The sequence below is a fragment of the Danio rerio genome, chromosome 16 (assembly GCF_052040795.2).
Source record: "Danio rerio strain M-AB ecotype USA chromosome 16, GRCz13ab, whole genome shotgun sequence".
NCBI classification, from domain to species: Eukaryota; Metazoa; Chordata; class Actinopteri; order Cypriniformes; family Danionidae; genus Danio; species Danio rerio.
The window spans coordinates 15,179,283-15,193,994 of record NC_141036.1 but is presented as its reverse complement, the minus strand read 5'-3'; the positions used below and the strand labels follow the sequence as shown (position 1 = coordinate 15,193,994).

General features: G+C 36.9%; 1 long non-coding RNA gene across 1 annotated transcript; it reads right to left on the bottom strand.

Annotated features, from left to right (window-relative positions):
• Window positions 1-11,470: 11,470 nt before the first annotated feature.
• LOC147833301 (uncharacterized) lies at window positions 11,471-14,429 on the bottom strand. The gene is made up of 3 exons (XR_015511161.1): window positions 13,937-14,429; window positions 12,360-13,849; window positions 11,471-12,172 (listed from the first exon to the last, which is right to left on the bottom strand). It is a non-coding gene; the product is annotated as an uncharacterized LOC147833301 (long non-coding RNA).
• Between the last annotated feature and the right edge of the window lie 283 nt (window positions 14,430-14,712).

Genomic DNA, 14,712 nt, shown 5'->3' with positions numbered 1-14,712 from the left:
ATGTTGATTCACTCTAAAATAATTCTGTAGGCCTGTATATCTTTATAAATAATGTCTTACATTTTACACTGAATTTTTTTACGGCTAATTTCTTTAAAGAGCAGCTCTTATACATAACACAACCCAGCAATAAAGGAAATAAACCGCAATACATTTTTATATAGTGTTTGATTGTTTTATTACTAAATGTACAAATCTTTACAAAAAAGCACTATTTTTCGTGGTATTAGATAGAAAGCCCATGCTGTATGATCGGAAGTGGACAAAAAGCTTAAGCATTTTTAACGGCATGTTTCTGAACTGGAATGTATCTCTCTTGTTTACCTGTGATCCGATCGAGCAAAAGGTGTCTTATTACTCTGTAAAAAGGGCAGCATCAGTCATGTTAAATTCGCAGACTCTCTCTTTCACATCTGAGTAGTCATCCTAACCTTTCTCATAGTAATCTTCATAGATCGCACCACCAAACAAATGAAAATGAAAGTAACAATCGTGGTTTTAAAAATGTAAGGAGTAGAAAGTACAGATATTTGTATAAATGTAAAAGTAAAAAGTTGTCAGAAAAATAAGTTGTGGAGTAAAGTACTGAGACTAAAAAAATCTACTTAAGTACACTAACAAAGTATTTGTACTACGTTACTTCCCATCTCTGTCACACACACATGGTTAACGTTAGGCCTATTAATAATCTGTTCAAATAATGGTTAAAGCGAAAGCAACCGGTGCTGCTTACAAAAAGAAAAATCTGGAACTCTTGAAAGCAGCAAGACTGTGGGTGCATGAGCATAACTTTTTGTCTAGCCTATTTTGAAAGACAACCCGATTACACCAGTTACATTTCTAGGCACGGTTGCTTCAAGCAAGGCAACGGGATCGGGCACGTGTTTTAAACAATCACGCCTCGTGTGCATTACATCAGCTGTTGGCACGAGTGATCATCCTCTCATTTGGCATTCACCTGCTATCCTTTGCTTGCACGCTATTTTTGCTAATCATGCTACTTTTTGATTCTAAGATCGTATTTGCACCCATATTGGGCCATCTGTATTGTCAAATCCTGCTTTTAAGAAAACTACAATTTAAAAATGACTTTCAACCAGCCAAAGTGGATAGTGGTGGTGTCTGTCTAACACAGCTAAAATCTGCCACAGCTAAAATCTACCCGCATTTGGCAAGTTGGCGGGTGTTAATGGAAAGCCCTGCCCACTGATATAGTCTCCACACTGAAATTTACACAAAGATCTCATGGCCATGATGTAGCTTCACAATTTCTTTTTAAACCCGAAGAACGAATTTGCTTGAAATAACAAAAACAACCAATTTTCACTTTTTTTGTGAAATATATGTGTCCTAATAGTGTTCTTTTAATAGTGTCTACGTGTGACACTTAAATATGACTGTTAACATCTTAAAAAATATATGTATATCTTTATAAATAATGTCTTAAATTTTACGCTGAATTCTGTCCAAAATATTTAGATTTTTTTTTCTTTTGCTAAAATAAATTATTATTAAATTTGACTGCACACTTTATTTATTCATTTATTACGGCTAAAGCTGCCTATTTCTTTAAAGAGCAGCTCTTACATAACACAACCCAGCAATAAAGGAAATAAACCGCAATACATTTTTATATAGTGTTTGATTGTTTTATTACTAAATGTACAAATCTTTACAAAAAAGCACTATTTTTTGTGGCATTCACCTGCTATCCTTTGCTTGCACGCTATTTTTGCCAATCATGCTACTTTTTGATTCTAAGATCGGATTTGCACCCATATTGGGCCATCTGTATTGTCAAATCCTGCTTTTAAGAAAACTACAATTTAAAAATGACTTTCAACCAGCCAAAGTGGATAGTGGTGGTGTCTGTCTAACACAGCTAAAATCTGCCACAGCTAAAATCTTAAAAAATATATGTTTTGGTGTTTCATGACCCTTTAAAATGTTGGGATTGACCAGTCAAAATGTATTTCAGAGAGAACCATGTTTATATTATATTATATTATATTATATTATATTATATTATATTATATTATATTATATTATATTATATCATATTATATTATATTATATATTATTTGCCTTTATCCTCAGATACTAAAGATGCTGTCATTGATGGTCATCATGGCTCTCACACTTCACACTGGTCTGTGTGAGCTGGACATGCAGCACCCACATATGCCCTGCACCCCAGCAAAAAATGTGAATGCTTACAACTCTTTTCTCAAAAAACACATTCGTGATGACCTTCCCACTGATCTGAAGAAAGACAACTGGAAAAAGTTTATCAACAGAATTGACACCTGGGACAGGCCAGTTCAGTCCTTTTTTCCTTTGAACTTAAAAAATAATTTGACAAATGTGTGTTCATCAGGAGGAAAGATGTACCAGGGCAACCTCTGCATCAGCAAGACACCCTTTTCCTTCATCACAGTGAAGATCGACAGTGCGACTAAAACAATCAAAAGAGTGGAACGTCATGAAAACTATGTTATTCTTGCATGTGATAGATTTGGCAACAAGTGCCTCCCTGACCACTTTGAAGCAAACACCAAAAACATTCAACCAAATACCAAAAAGCCAAACTGCAATAAATCCTGGCTTGTGTCTGTTTATGAGGAAGCATTTGCCTGGCTGTGATGTACTAAAATATTAACCAGCAAAACATTTTTTTTTTTCAGAATCACTGTATTGTTTTTTAGCAACATCTATAATGCCAACCTAGGCTCATTCTGAAAATGTAGTGCCGTGGACGTTTCTGGAGACCGCGAAATACATCGCAGGCGAATCCACAACAGACCGCTGTGCATGCTTTTGTGCATCTCAATGTCTCTTGCGAGTGCCGTTTGCACCCGCCATGTTCTCACGTGCACCCACCAGAGGCCACTGTCGAACGACAGTCCATCCGACTGGCTGAATGATTCACTTAGCAGCCGGCCAATCGGCTGACCCACACTCCTCCTTCCCTGAACCCAACCATTTTTACTAATTGACCTGCCCGCCCGTTTACTTCCCTGAACCCAATTAATAATTTACAAAAGCCATCCAGAAAAAGAAAAGCCCTCATCTGATTTTTACCACAGTTTTGGATTTTACCACATTCTCACCCTATTATGAACTTGTTCACTTTTTATATTTTTTGGATTTTGTTTGTCTTACCTGATTTCTGGAACCGCTCCTCCCCAGACTCGAACCCGGTCGTCATCGTGGTCAGCTGACGTACACGACGTGCTAACTGGACAAACGTATGCGGGACTACGTTTTCAGAATGACCCTGGGTTGTATAATGCAGTAGTTGCTGAAAAAAATATTAATAAATTGCATATATAAAAACACTTTAAGACTGTTGTCTGTTTCACTTTTTTTCCATGTTCTCCTTCAGACATTTGGATAGTGCACTTATAGTCTATCTGCAGCTACATGCCAACTTACTTCTTTTTTTTATTTATAAACAAATTGCGAGAGGATCACATGCTTATGATTGCTTGCAGCTGGCCCTGCATTATTAAGTTTTTGATTCTCCAGTCAGACGATTCCTAAGCCACTATAAATACCCTCCATATGAAAAAAGTTCCATGTAAAAGCCATCTTCGTTTTGATGAATCCCCGCTTTCACGTCTACTCCTCGTCCTTTCCTATTGGCGGCACGATAATAATAATAATACCTTTTATTTATAGGCGCCTTTCAGAGCACTCAAGGACACCTTACAGTATGTCACAGGCACATTATAAAAACAAGACAGAAGAGTAATAAAACATAGTATTAATCCACAAAGTCATTAAAAGCAATCCTGAACAGAAAGGTTTTAACCTGGGATTTAAAATTGGAGATAGAGTCCACCTGATGAATATCTAACGGCAGGGATTTTCATAACTGTGGTGCTATGCAGCTAAAAGCCCTGCCACCAAATGATTTCATCCTAAAATTTGGAACTGACAATAGTTCAGCCACAGAAGATCTCAATGAGCGCCGAGGAGTGCACCAGTGAAGAGAGATAATCGGGTGCCAGGTTGTGAAGAGCTTTGTAAGTTAATAAAAGAATTTTATATTGTATACGATAAAAAACAGGAAGCCAAGGCAGGTTTCACGAGTTCACACTTGCATACGTTTAAGTATAAAGCATATTTGGCGTGCTGTCCGGGGGGAGGGCTCTGAGCTCGAGGAGACATCCCAAATCGAGTTATTCCCCTTATCAGGAAACAAAGAGGAGTTGGAATTCGAGCGAAGGCCCCAGAACGCTCCCCCCGGGAATTAAATGCAAGAGGTGAGGTGATGGGGTGGTGGAGGGATGCTAAAGTCGTGAGATGCTGCAGGTAAGACAGCTTTGGTATATATAGGGGTTTGTTCAAGAACAGATTTGATAATAGGATGATTGTCAATGACGTATTCGATACTGAATCTTCTGCGCATGCTCCTCCCAAAATTTGTTTACAAAACATCATGAAAGATAATTGGAGTTATGTGTTCAGAAGCACGCGAGCGGTTGACTACCCTAGCTGCCGAGTTCTGGATTAACTGTAATCTGTAAAGTTGGTTAAGAGGGATATCAGATAGGAGGGAATTGCAATAATCAATCATTGATGTAACCAGAGCATGTACAAGCACTTCAGTATTTTGTTGGAATAGTGAAGTGCGCAGTCTTGCAATGTTACGTAAGTGAAAAAAGACAGATCGTGAAATATTACTAATATGTGAATTAAATGAAAGCATACCATCTTACCATCTAGTATAACCCCGAGACTTTTAACAGGAGTTGTAAAATTTACTGGAGAATTATTGATAGATATAACAAAGGATTGAGCGTTAGAAAGAACAGATTTAGAGCCAACCAGAAGGGCTTCAGTTTTACTGGCATTTAACTTAAAAAAGTTACTGGTCATTCACATATTAATATCTCCTAGACATTTAGTAAGATCGGAGGTGGGGAGGGTGAGATTGAGCATTCTTAGTAGACATATAAACTTGCGTATCATCACCATAAAAGTGAAAATTTATGCTATAAGAACGAAATATATGACCTAAAGGTAAAATGTAAATAATAAATAAAAGAGGACCCAATACAGATCCCTGAGGAACACCATGAGTGACTGAGACTGCATCAGAGGGACTGTTCTTTACCAGGACTAACTGTTTTCTGTCACTTAAGTAAGATGTAAACCAGCAGAGGGCATTATCAGTGATTCCAATTGAGGCCAGTCGATCCAGTAATATTGATAGATTAATGGTATCGAAAGCAGCAGTGATATCTAAAAGAATAAGTATAGACAAACAGCCAGAATCAGCAGCTAAGAGAAGATCATTAACAACCTTAGTGAGGGCTGTTTTTGTGCTGTGTTTGGGGCGGAATCCAGACTGAAAGTGCTCATAGTTGTTATTATTGTTACTGTTTGGAAACAAAAGGAAGGTTAGCAATTGGCCTAAAATTGTTTAGATCATTGGGATCTGCACCAGTCTTTTTAAGTATTGGAGTGATAGAAGCTATTTTTAGAGATGAAGGAACGGTAGCAGTGGATAGTGAAGAACAGACAATAGATGTTATGAAGGATGAGAGTGAGTTAATACAGGACTTAACTAAAATAGTCAGTAGAGTGGGGGATCAAGTGAACAGGTGGAAGTCTTAGATTTCATGATCTTCTTAGTAATAAAATCAACTGTGGGCAGTTCAAAATTAGAAAAAGTGCTTACTGACCAATAAACAGGAATGATCATAATGATTATCATAAGAAGATGAAACAGATGTAAGCAATCCTTGATGAATTTGATCAATCTTGGCACAGAGAAAGTTGGAGTAAGGAACACACTGAGTTAGGTCAAGTGAAAGAGAGTCATGTGACCTCAACAGTTTACCAACAGTATAAAACAGGGTCCTAGAGTTTAAGGCTGTACTCACACTAGGTACAGTTGCCTCGAACTGGGCCAAAGTACGCTTGTCCCCCCTCCCGTCTCCCCCGACGGCCCGCGCTCACACCACAAACGGGCCTCGGCACGCTTACGTCCTCACTGCTGCGCTGTTCAGTGAGAAGTACTCTCTCACTCAGCAGCACAGAGGAGATTTCTTTAGTTATATCGTTTCAGTCGTTTGTTATGCAGTGACATGCAGTCAAATATTTCGCCAAACAGTCCTTAGGGATGCGGTGACACGCAGTCAGATATTTCGCCGAACAGATCCGCCACTTTTGGCGCTCATAAACAATCATAAAGCTCTCGTGCTGCAGGAATGAGGAGGTCTGCTGAAGCTGTCGTGCTGTGAGGAGTTCTTTAATAAACTACGGCAGTTTGCGTTCACTTAACAGTAAGAAGGATTAATAAATCCATATGAAACAGCCCCGTAAAAGTCATGTCTCGCTTTCGGTTTTGGGCTTTGACGTGTTTTGCACTCACACACAAGCGTACCGCACCAAAGCTCAAGTGAACCGCGCTCAGGCACACCTCTTCCATCTGGGCCAGGGCCGGCCAAGTGAACTGTGCTTGAGCCCGATTCAGCGCACTCACACTTCTCAAACGATCCGGGAAACGGGCCTGGGCACGATACGGATGGCATAGTGTGAGTAGGCCCTAAGTGTCCAGTGTTAATAAGACTGATTTTGCTCCTTGTATTGCAGTCTTGTAAGTGGCAAGATTGTCAGAGTACATCTGCTTATGGATTTCAAGACCAGATTTTTTCCAGAGTCTTTCCAGGCGACGCCCTAAAGCTTTTTGATGTCGCAGTTTAGGTGTAAACCAGGAAGAGGGGTTGGTATATATATACAGCGCGCGTTCTCATAGGGGACACAGTATCCAATAGTTGAGACAGGCTATTATTATAAAAGTGCATCAAGTCAGAAGTAGGAGAAGAGATACAATGATTGACATAATAGTTTGTCATTTCATCAAGAATATTATGATCAATGTTCTTGATATTGCGAGAAGAGACTGAGCGTAAAGGTTTTACTCTTCCCAGAGAGAGAGAGAGATTAAAAAGAACAGACTTATGATCTGAGATTAGATGATCAGATATTGAAGTATTGTTTGGTGCAACAGCAGAACAGTATTCAAGGTCAAGAATATGCCCCTTGGAATGTGTAGGAAAATTAACATATTGGATGAGGCTGGCACTGTCCAGGATCAATTTAAAATCGTTATACAGGGCATTGGTGGTGTTATCAAAATGAATATTAAAATCACCCATCAACAAAATCTTTGAAGATAGAGTACAAATATGAGGCAAAAGATTAGAAAGCTCACTGAAAAAAGATATTCATAGCAGATAGATTTGAAGCTCGATAAATTACAGCTAAAATAGTAGGAGTCGTACCTTTAAGTAATGCGACCAAAACTTCAAAGGATGTAGGCTCTACTATCTGTAAAGGACTAATTTTAAAGTGGTCACGGTAAAATAGTGCAAGACCACCCCCTTTGCTAGTACTGTGAGACTTCCACATATATTTATATCCAGAGGGTATGGTTTGATTCAGAATGAAATAGTCATTGGGCTTCTGCCAAGTCTCGGTGAGGCACATAAAATCTGTATTTTGGTCTTTGATGAGCTCATGTATATAGGATGATTTATTATTGAGTGATCGAACGTTAAAAAGCATTAAACAAACAGTGGTCATGTGATCTGATCTAGGCAGCGAAGAAATGACAGTATGGTCAACACACCTCCTGACAAAAAAAAGAGAGGTGAGCCCCAGTAGTGGGGGATCTATTGGCTTAATAAGTGCTTCAGAAACAGAAGGAAAATTTGTCATTTCTGTGACCATATCTGTTAATCCCTTTATTTATTGACTGTGCATTTAAAGAAGAACAAAACACATTTAAATGTAAAACTTACTCAAAATAAAATCGGAAAACTAAGAAAAGGTCACACTGAACCATAGTAGCCCATGAGTAGGCCCACAGAGAATCTGCATGCACAGAAATCCGCAGATTCCCGCAGATTTTTAGCCAATCATTGAGTCTATGTATTTACTTGTGTAAATGTGTATACATTTATGGTCACACTTTATTTTGATTGTCTGTCTGTTGTATTTAAGTTACATTGCATCTACATGCCAACTAATTCTCATTAGATTATAAGTAGACTGTTAGGTTGGCGTAAGTTTACTTGTACTTGCAAAGTTTCATATACAGTAGTCAGTTAAATGTCTGTTGAAGGAGCAGTATCAACAGATATTAAGCAGACAGTTTACTAATACTCAAATGGACCATCAAATTAAAGTGTTACCTATTATATTTATTCATTTTTTTAGTAATTTCACTAATATTATTGTAAAATAATAATAGCAATTTTAAAATGTTAATATGTTTTATTTAGAATACAGTTTGTAAAGTAATATTTTTTGTCTTGTGATAGATATATTATATAAGAGACTTAAATAAAAGTTAAAAAGGTATTTTTTTAATTTCATATATTAGGTTTTTAGTTATGATACTCCTAAAATCATTCCACATATATCCGCAAATGTTTGACAAAATTCTTAGTAGAAATAACAAAAAATATCCACATATTCTGTCTGGCCCTAATCATGAGGATGATTTAATGTTGGAATGTTGATTGAACTGGAACAAAATTTTATTGTGGAGAGCCGGTAAGCATTAGAGGGAACACAATTTTATAAAATGGAACAAAAGGAAAAATAAGCAGTTGCTTCACTGAAACACATCCAGGTTTCATCTTTATTATTGACTCTTCCCAAAGCCAAGTCCACCATTCCTTTTTTTTTTTTTTTTTTTATGAAATATTTTTATTGACCACAAGTGAATAGCATTGTATACAAATGTCCAAAATGCCTGCTTTTTTCTTTAAAAAACACTTTTATTAAACATTTAAAAATAAAATAATAATAATAATACAACACTGTGGGCGTAGCGGTGGCGCAGTAGGTAGTGCTGTCGCCACACAGCAAGAAGGTCGCTGGTTTGAGCCTTGCCTGGGTCAATTGGTATTTCTGTGTGAAATTTGCATGTTCTCCCCATGTTCATGCGGGTTTCCTCCGGGTGCTTCTGTTTCCCCCACAGTCCAAAGACATATGCTATAGGGTAATTGGGTAGGCTAAATTGTCTGTTTATGACCTGGTACTCCAGGTTGGGGGTTAGGTGTGGGGCTAACAACCCACCTCATAAAAACTAGATGTGAAACACCAACATGGTGTGGCTAAGTATCCACTTCAATATGAATGGCCCTGGGAGTAAGGTAAGTACTTGCTTTTAGTTCAGTTTAGATACGCTGTTTACAAAATGGCTAAATGAAGTAAGGAGCTAAACAGAATGTTTCGAAACACTTTACAATAACAGTTCATGTATAATGATGTGTTAATCTGTAAACTAAACATTATGTTATTATGAATTAATGACTTAATGCGTGTGCTAATTATGCACTAACTTTAACTACAACATGAGTCACAAGAATCCATGAGTAAACAATGGCTGCCTTAATTACTTGATAGTACATGTTGTTAAATAATATATTAGTTAACAGTTAAGTGTAAACTAAATGTAACCAACATGAACTCATGAGCTGTTAATGTATAATTGTAACATGACTTTACTTGGAGGGGCACATCGCCATTAACTCATCCTTAACTACTGTTGATGTCGATATTGACAACATTCGTCTATTGTTATTCAGTGTAAATGCACTAGACGGACGTACATAAAAAGGTCTTGAGCAGTTAAGGATGGGTTAATGATAGGGTTGGGCATCTAAGCTATAATGCCGATCCGATACGCATCTCAATACAAAGAATACGATCCGATACATTAGCGATACATTTGTGACATATTGCGACGCAACACGATACGATTCACACCCATATCACGATACAATGCGATAATTCAGCACTAACTAATTAGATCAAGTTTATGAGATTATGTGAAAGAGGATGCTGTGCCATTGAATGAGTTTGATTATTTATTAACCAAGCAAAACCAAGACTTTTTTTACAAACTGGCTTTTCTCTCAGAGCCAGAGTGTCAGTTTACAGTAGAGGGCCATTTTAGAACATATAGCACATATTATTTAAGGATTTTCAAGATAAACAGAATGTATAAGTGCAATATATATTAAAATATATATATTTGCACTCTTTCAACATAAAGGTTTAGCATTGCACAACAAGAATTGTGATTTAACTTTACAAGTATGAAAACAAGTTTTACAAAGATATATTGTGCCACTGAATATTCAAAACTTAAGGTTGTGAACTAGCAGTGTTATGCTGCTTTGAAACATCACTGTCACTGTAAACAACAGGCTAATAAAAATATAACAAACCAGCAATCTTCTTGCTGTGAGGTGGTCAAACTACCCACTGTGCCACCGTGATACCCATTATTTTTATCATTGTTATTATTAATATTATTATTATTATTATAATTAAATAAAAATTAACAGGAGGAGGTGTTTAAAACCTTCGTTCTCCGTGACACTAGGCTGAATATCTTTGCAGATGAACAATGCAATAACATCCGTTATTGGCGTAGAGCGCACAAAAAAAACTTGCAATGCTTTTCTTACCACTTTTGGAGCTGGTAGCTACAGTTGAAGCAGAGCAGGAAGCCGGGGATGCAGGAACACTTGAAGATGCTTTCACAACAACACCGTGGCGCCGCTTCAAGTGAGATTTCAGATTAGTCGTACTGCCCGCGTATTTTACAGATGCGCGGCACATTTTGCAAATTGCATCTGTCCTGTCATGTCGTCCATCCTTAAATCCATAATGTTGCCATACTTTAGATTTAAAACTCAGTGGGGAATAAAATGTTTGTTTTTTTTCTCGCACTTTCTGAGGGCGCTCCACTAGCTTCATCCGCTATGTAAGTGTACACATCAGCAAATCCGTTGCTAAGGCTTACTTTATGTAGGTCGATTAAATTATGACAGGTTATGACAGGTTGACAACACTTGTTAATTAATAAAAAATACATTCTATATTAAAAATATAAGCTGTATCTTGGAAAAACCGATGCATCTCGCAAAAACCGATGCATCTCGCAAAAACCGATGCATCTCGATTTGCTTCCAAAATTTCATTCATCCTCTGCTGCTCTACCGATGCACTTGCATCGTGCACGCGCATGACTGCGTATCGATACATATCGGTTAATCTTCCCATCCCTAGTTAATGATGATGTGCCCCTCCAAGTATAGTCATGGTATACATTAACATATCTGGAGTTCATGATGGTTAAATTAAGCATAAACTAATTAATACATCAATCAACAAACAATCATGTAATAACAAGTAATTAAGGTAGCCATTATTCACAGATGAACTCATGTTGTAGTTAAAGTTAGTTTGTGATTATCACATGCATTAACTCATAGTTCATAAAGTCATGTTTAGTTTACATATTAACACATCATTATTCATGTACTGTTTTTGTAAAGTGTTACCGAATGTTGCTTATACTTTTCATGTTGTCAAGTATAATGATTGTATTACATAAGAAATAATTATTTCAAATTTAAGAAAAACAATTCAGTTGAGTGTTCAATTGCAATCTTTATTCAACAAATGACTGCATTAATGAAGCAAAAGCACATAGGAGGCAATGTCTTTGTGTGCTTTATCAAAAGAAGACATTTACTATTTCAGCAATAGTTTGATGAAAATATAACGAGCAAAGCGAACATCACAGATTTGGAGGCCATGTGTCTACAGATCCTCAAAAAGCATAAAACATGTATCTACCATTGCTTTAACTGCAGTTTTCTTTGTTATTGTCTGGTTTAACATTATTTACATTTGCCTCAAAATGAACTGGTAGACATTTCTTTTCGCTTCGAAATGTTTCACAGGCAAGAATAACATGATGGTCAAGAAAAGGTTTGACTTTTTTGACCTGCTTCTTATCGTTGACCTTAACAGTGAAGTACGACAGAGGCTTCTTGCTGATGCAGAGGTTGCCTTGATGTTTTTTGCCTCCTGTTGAACAGACAGCGATTACATTGTTCGCTTCACTGGGGAAAAAAAATGATTGAACTCCCCTGTCCCATGTGTCAATTTTGTCAACAAACTTCTGCCATTTACTCATGTCATCTTTTGTCTGCGGTATATTGTTATGAAGGTGACGGTGAAGGAAAGTATTGTAGCGATTCTGGTTCTGGGTTTCTTCGCAGGGCTGACTCAGACAAGTGTTCAATTCAAGGGTCAAGAGGACCATGAATAACAGCGTTTTTGGAATCTGAGGATATTCAAGCAAGATGTCAGATTTGAATTAGCAAATTCCCTGCAAACCATACATTCCTGAATAAATAAAATTATATCAGTTGCTTTTTCATAGGAGAAAAGCACCAAGGATACATTTTCTTCAATTCACATTTTAAAAAGTCAAGTTAAAAATAGAAATAAAGACAACGGAAAAGCATTACCATAGCGAGAACCGCCGTATTTGTGTCCGGTCAACTCGATCCTTGCTGGAGCTTTCACAAGTTGATTTGTGACCTGGTGTGTTTCACTTATATATGCACAGACAGCTATTGGTATCACAAAATATACATATATAAAAAAGAAACTGAATATGCAAGGAAGTAGATAACTGTAGTTATCACATCAGCATATACTGCAGAGGATTTTGGCCCTTGTCCAGCATGTCCAGTCTCATTTAAATTTTATTGCCGACCTTATTTCAATTCAGACCCTTTTATAACAACGCTGCAAAGATCAATCAGCTGCTTCAGGTGTGTTTTATTGTAATTCAATAGGGTTGAAGACCTGTTACAGGACTGTACAAATAGCCATTTTTGTAAAAGCTGTCAATGGAATCCATAACAAAATTGGACTCATCATACAAACTTATCACAAAGCTTGCCATTACTCAGATACGTCCTCATCTTGCAAGCATTTTCCCAAAGCATTGTTAGCCACTATGGTAGCAGGTTCCGTCTTTGTTGATAGATTTATTGATAACATTAGCATTTTTATTTGAAAGGTTATCCAACAAAGCCGATACACCAAAAATAGCAATCAAAGGGCATGGTTCAAGGGAAATTTTGAAAATTGTAGAAAAAAATATCAAAGAAAGAACTCCAAAAATGTTCCAATATATGCAAAATATTTTAGCAGTCATGACGTCACTTCCCACCCCATTTCCACTAAATCGCACAAAACTGGTATCATTCGTTTGTGCCCAATTTGTGCTGGTTTGTGTCAGTAAAACAAACACTTTATCTACTTTCGTTGTTTAGATATACAGTTGAAACCAGAAGAAGACATTTTTTTTAAATGTCTGATGGTGAATCATACTAAACGTTTACTATTTTAGGTCTGTTAGGATTATGATTTACAAAATGATTTACATTCGTTAAATGCCAAAATAATGAGAGAATAATTTTTTTTGATTTTTTTATTAATTTCTAGACAATCAAAAGTTTACAATCAAAAGTTTTTGCTTTTAAACTGTATACCTTTGGTCAAATGTTTTTGCATATCCTTCCACAAGCTTCTCACAATAGTTTTGAACAATAGTTCAATAATTTTGGCCCCTGACAGAATTAGTGTAACTGAGTCAAGACTGAGTCAAGACTCGCACAAGCTTTTTCAACTTTGCCCACATATTTTCTATAGGATAGAAATCAGGGCTTTGTGATGGCCACTCCAAAACACTCTGTTGTCCTAAAAGCACATTTTAACTAATTTGTCAGTATGCTTAGGGTCATGGTCTGTTAGGAAGACCTATTTGTGGCCAAGTTTTAATTTCCTGGCTGATGTCTTGAGATGTTGCTTCAATATTTCTACATAATGTTCTTTCTGAAGTGGACCTGTCCCTCCTGCAGCAAAACAGCGCCACAACATGATGCTGCCAGCCCCATGCTTTACAGTTGGGATGGTGTTCCTAGGTTTGTAAGCTTTCCCCTTTGTCCTCCAAATGTAACACTGGTCGTTATGGCCAAACAGTTCAGTCTTAATTCCATCAGACCACAGGACATGTCTCCAATTATTCTTTTACCCAGTGTAATTTAGCAAATTGTAGTCTGGCTATTTTGTTGATTCTGGCTTGTTGACTTTCCCATGTTGTCACACAAGGAAGCAGTGTGTTTGAGGTTTTCCTTAAATATTATACTACAGTTGTGCCTTCAATTAACTCAAATGTTGTCAATTAGCCAATCAGCAACTTCTAAAACTTGACTTCATCATCTGAGCTTTTTCAGAGGCAAACTAATCTTATTGTATGTAAACTTGACTTTCAAGAAAAGTTATAACTTCTCAAAAAATATCTCATTATTCTGCTATTAAGCATAACAGAAACAAATTTGATAATCCTAACTTACCTAAAAGAGAAAAGGTTTAGTCACATTAACGTCTGACTTTTTTAAATGGTTGTGTGCCTTTTTATACAGTGTATGTAAACTTCTGGTTTCAACTGTAGTTAAAATATTATTGTCACTCTCCACCCCATTTCCTCTAAATCGCACAAAACTGGTGTCATTCGTTTGTACTGGATCTGTGCTGGTTTGTGCTATTAAAACAAACACTTTATCTATTTTCATTGTTTAGATTTTGCCTTATCAAAATATTTTGGGAGCCGTGATATCACTCTTCACCCCACGTTGTCTAAATCAAACAAAACTGGTGTCATTCATTTGTGCTCAGTTTTTGCTGGTTTGTGTCGTTAAAATAAACACTTTATCTGTTTTCGTTGTCCGGATACACTGTATAAGTAGCAGTTCTTGTTTGTATTGCCTCATGAAGTTGAATTGCTTAATGTCTCATAGTTTTTTTAAG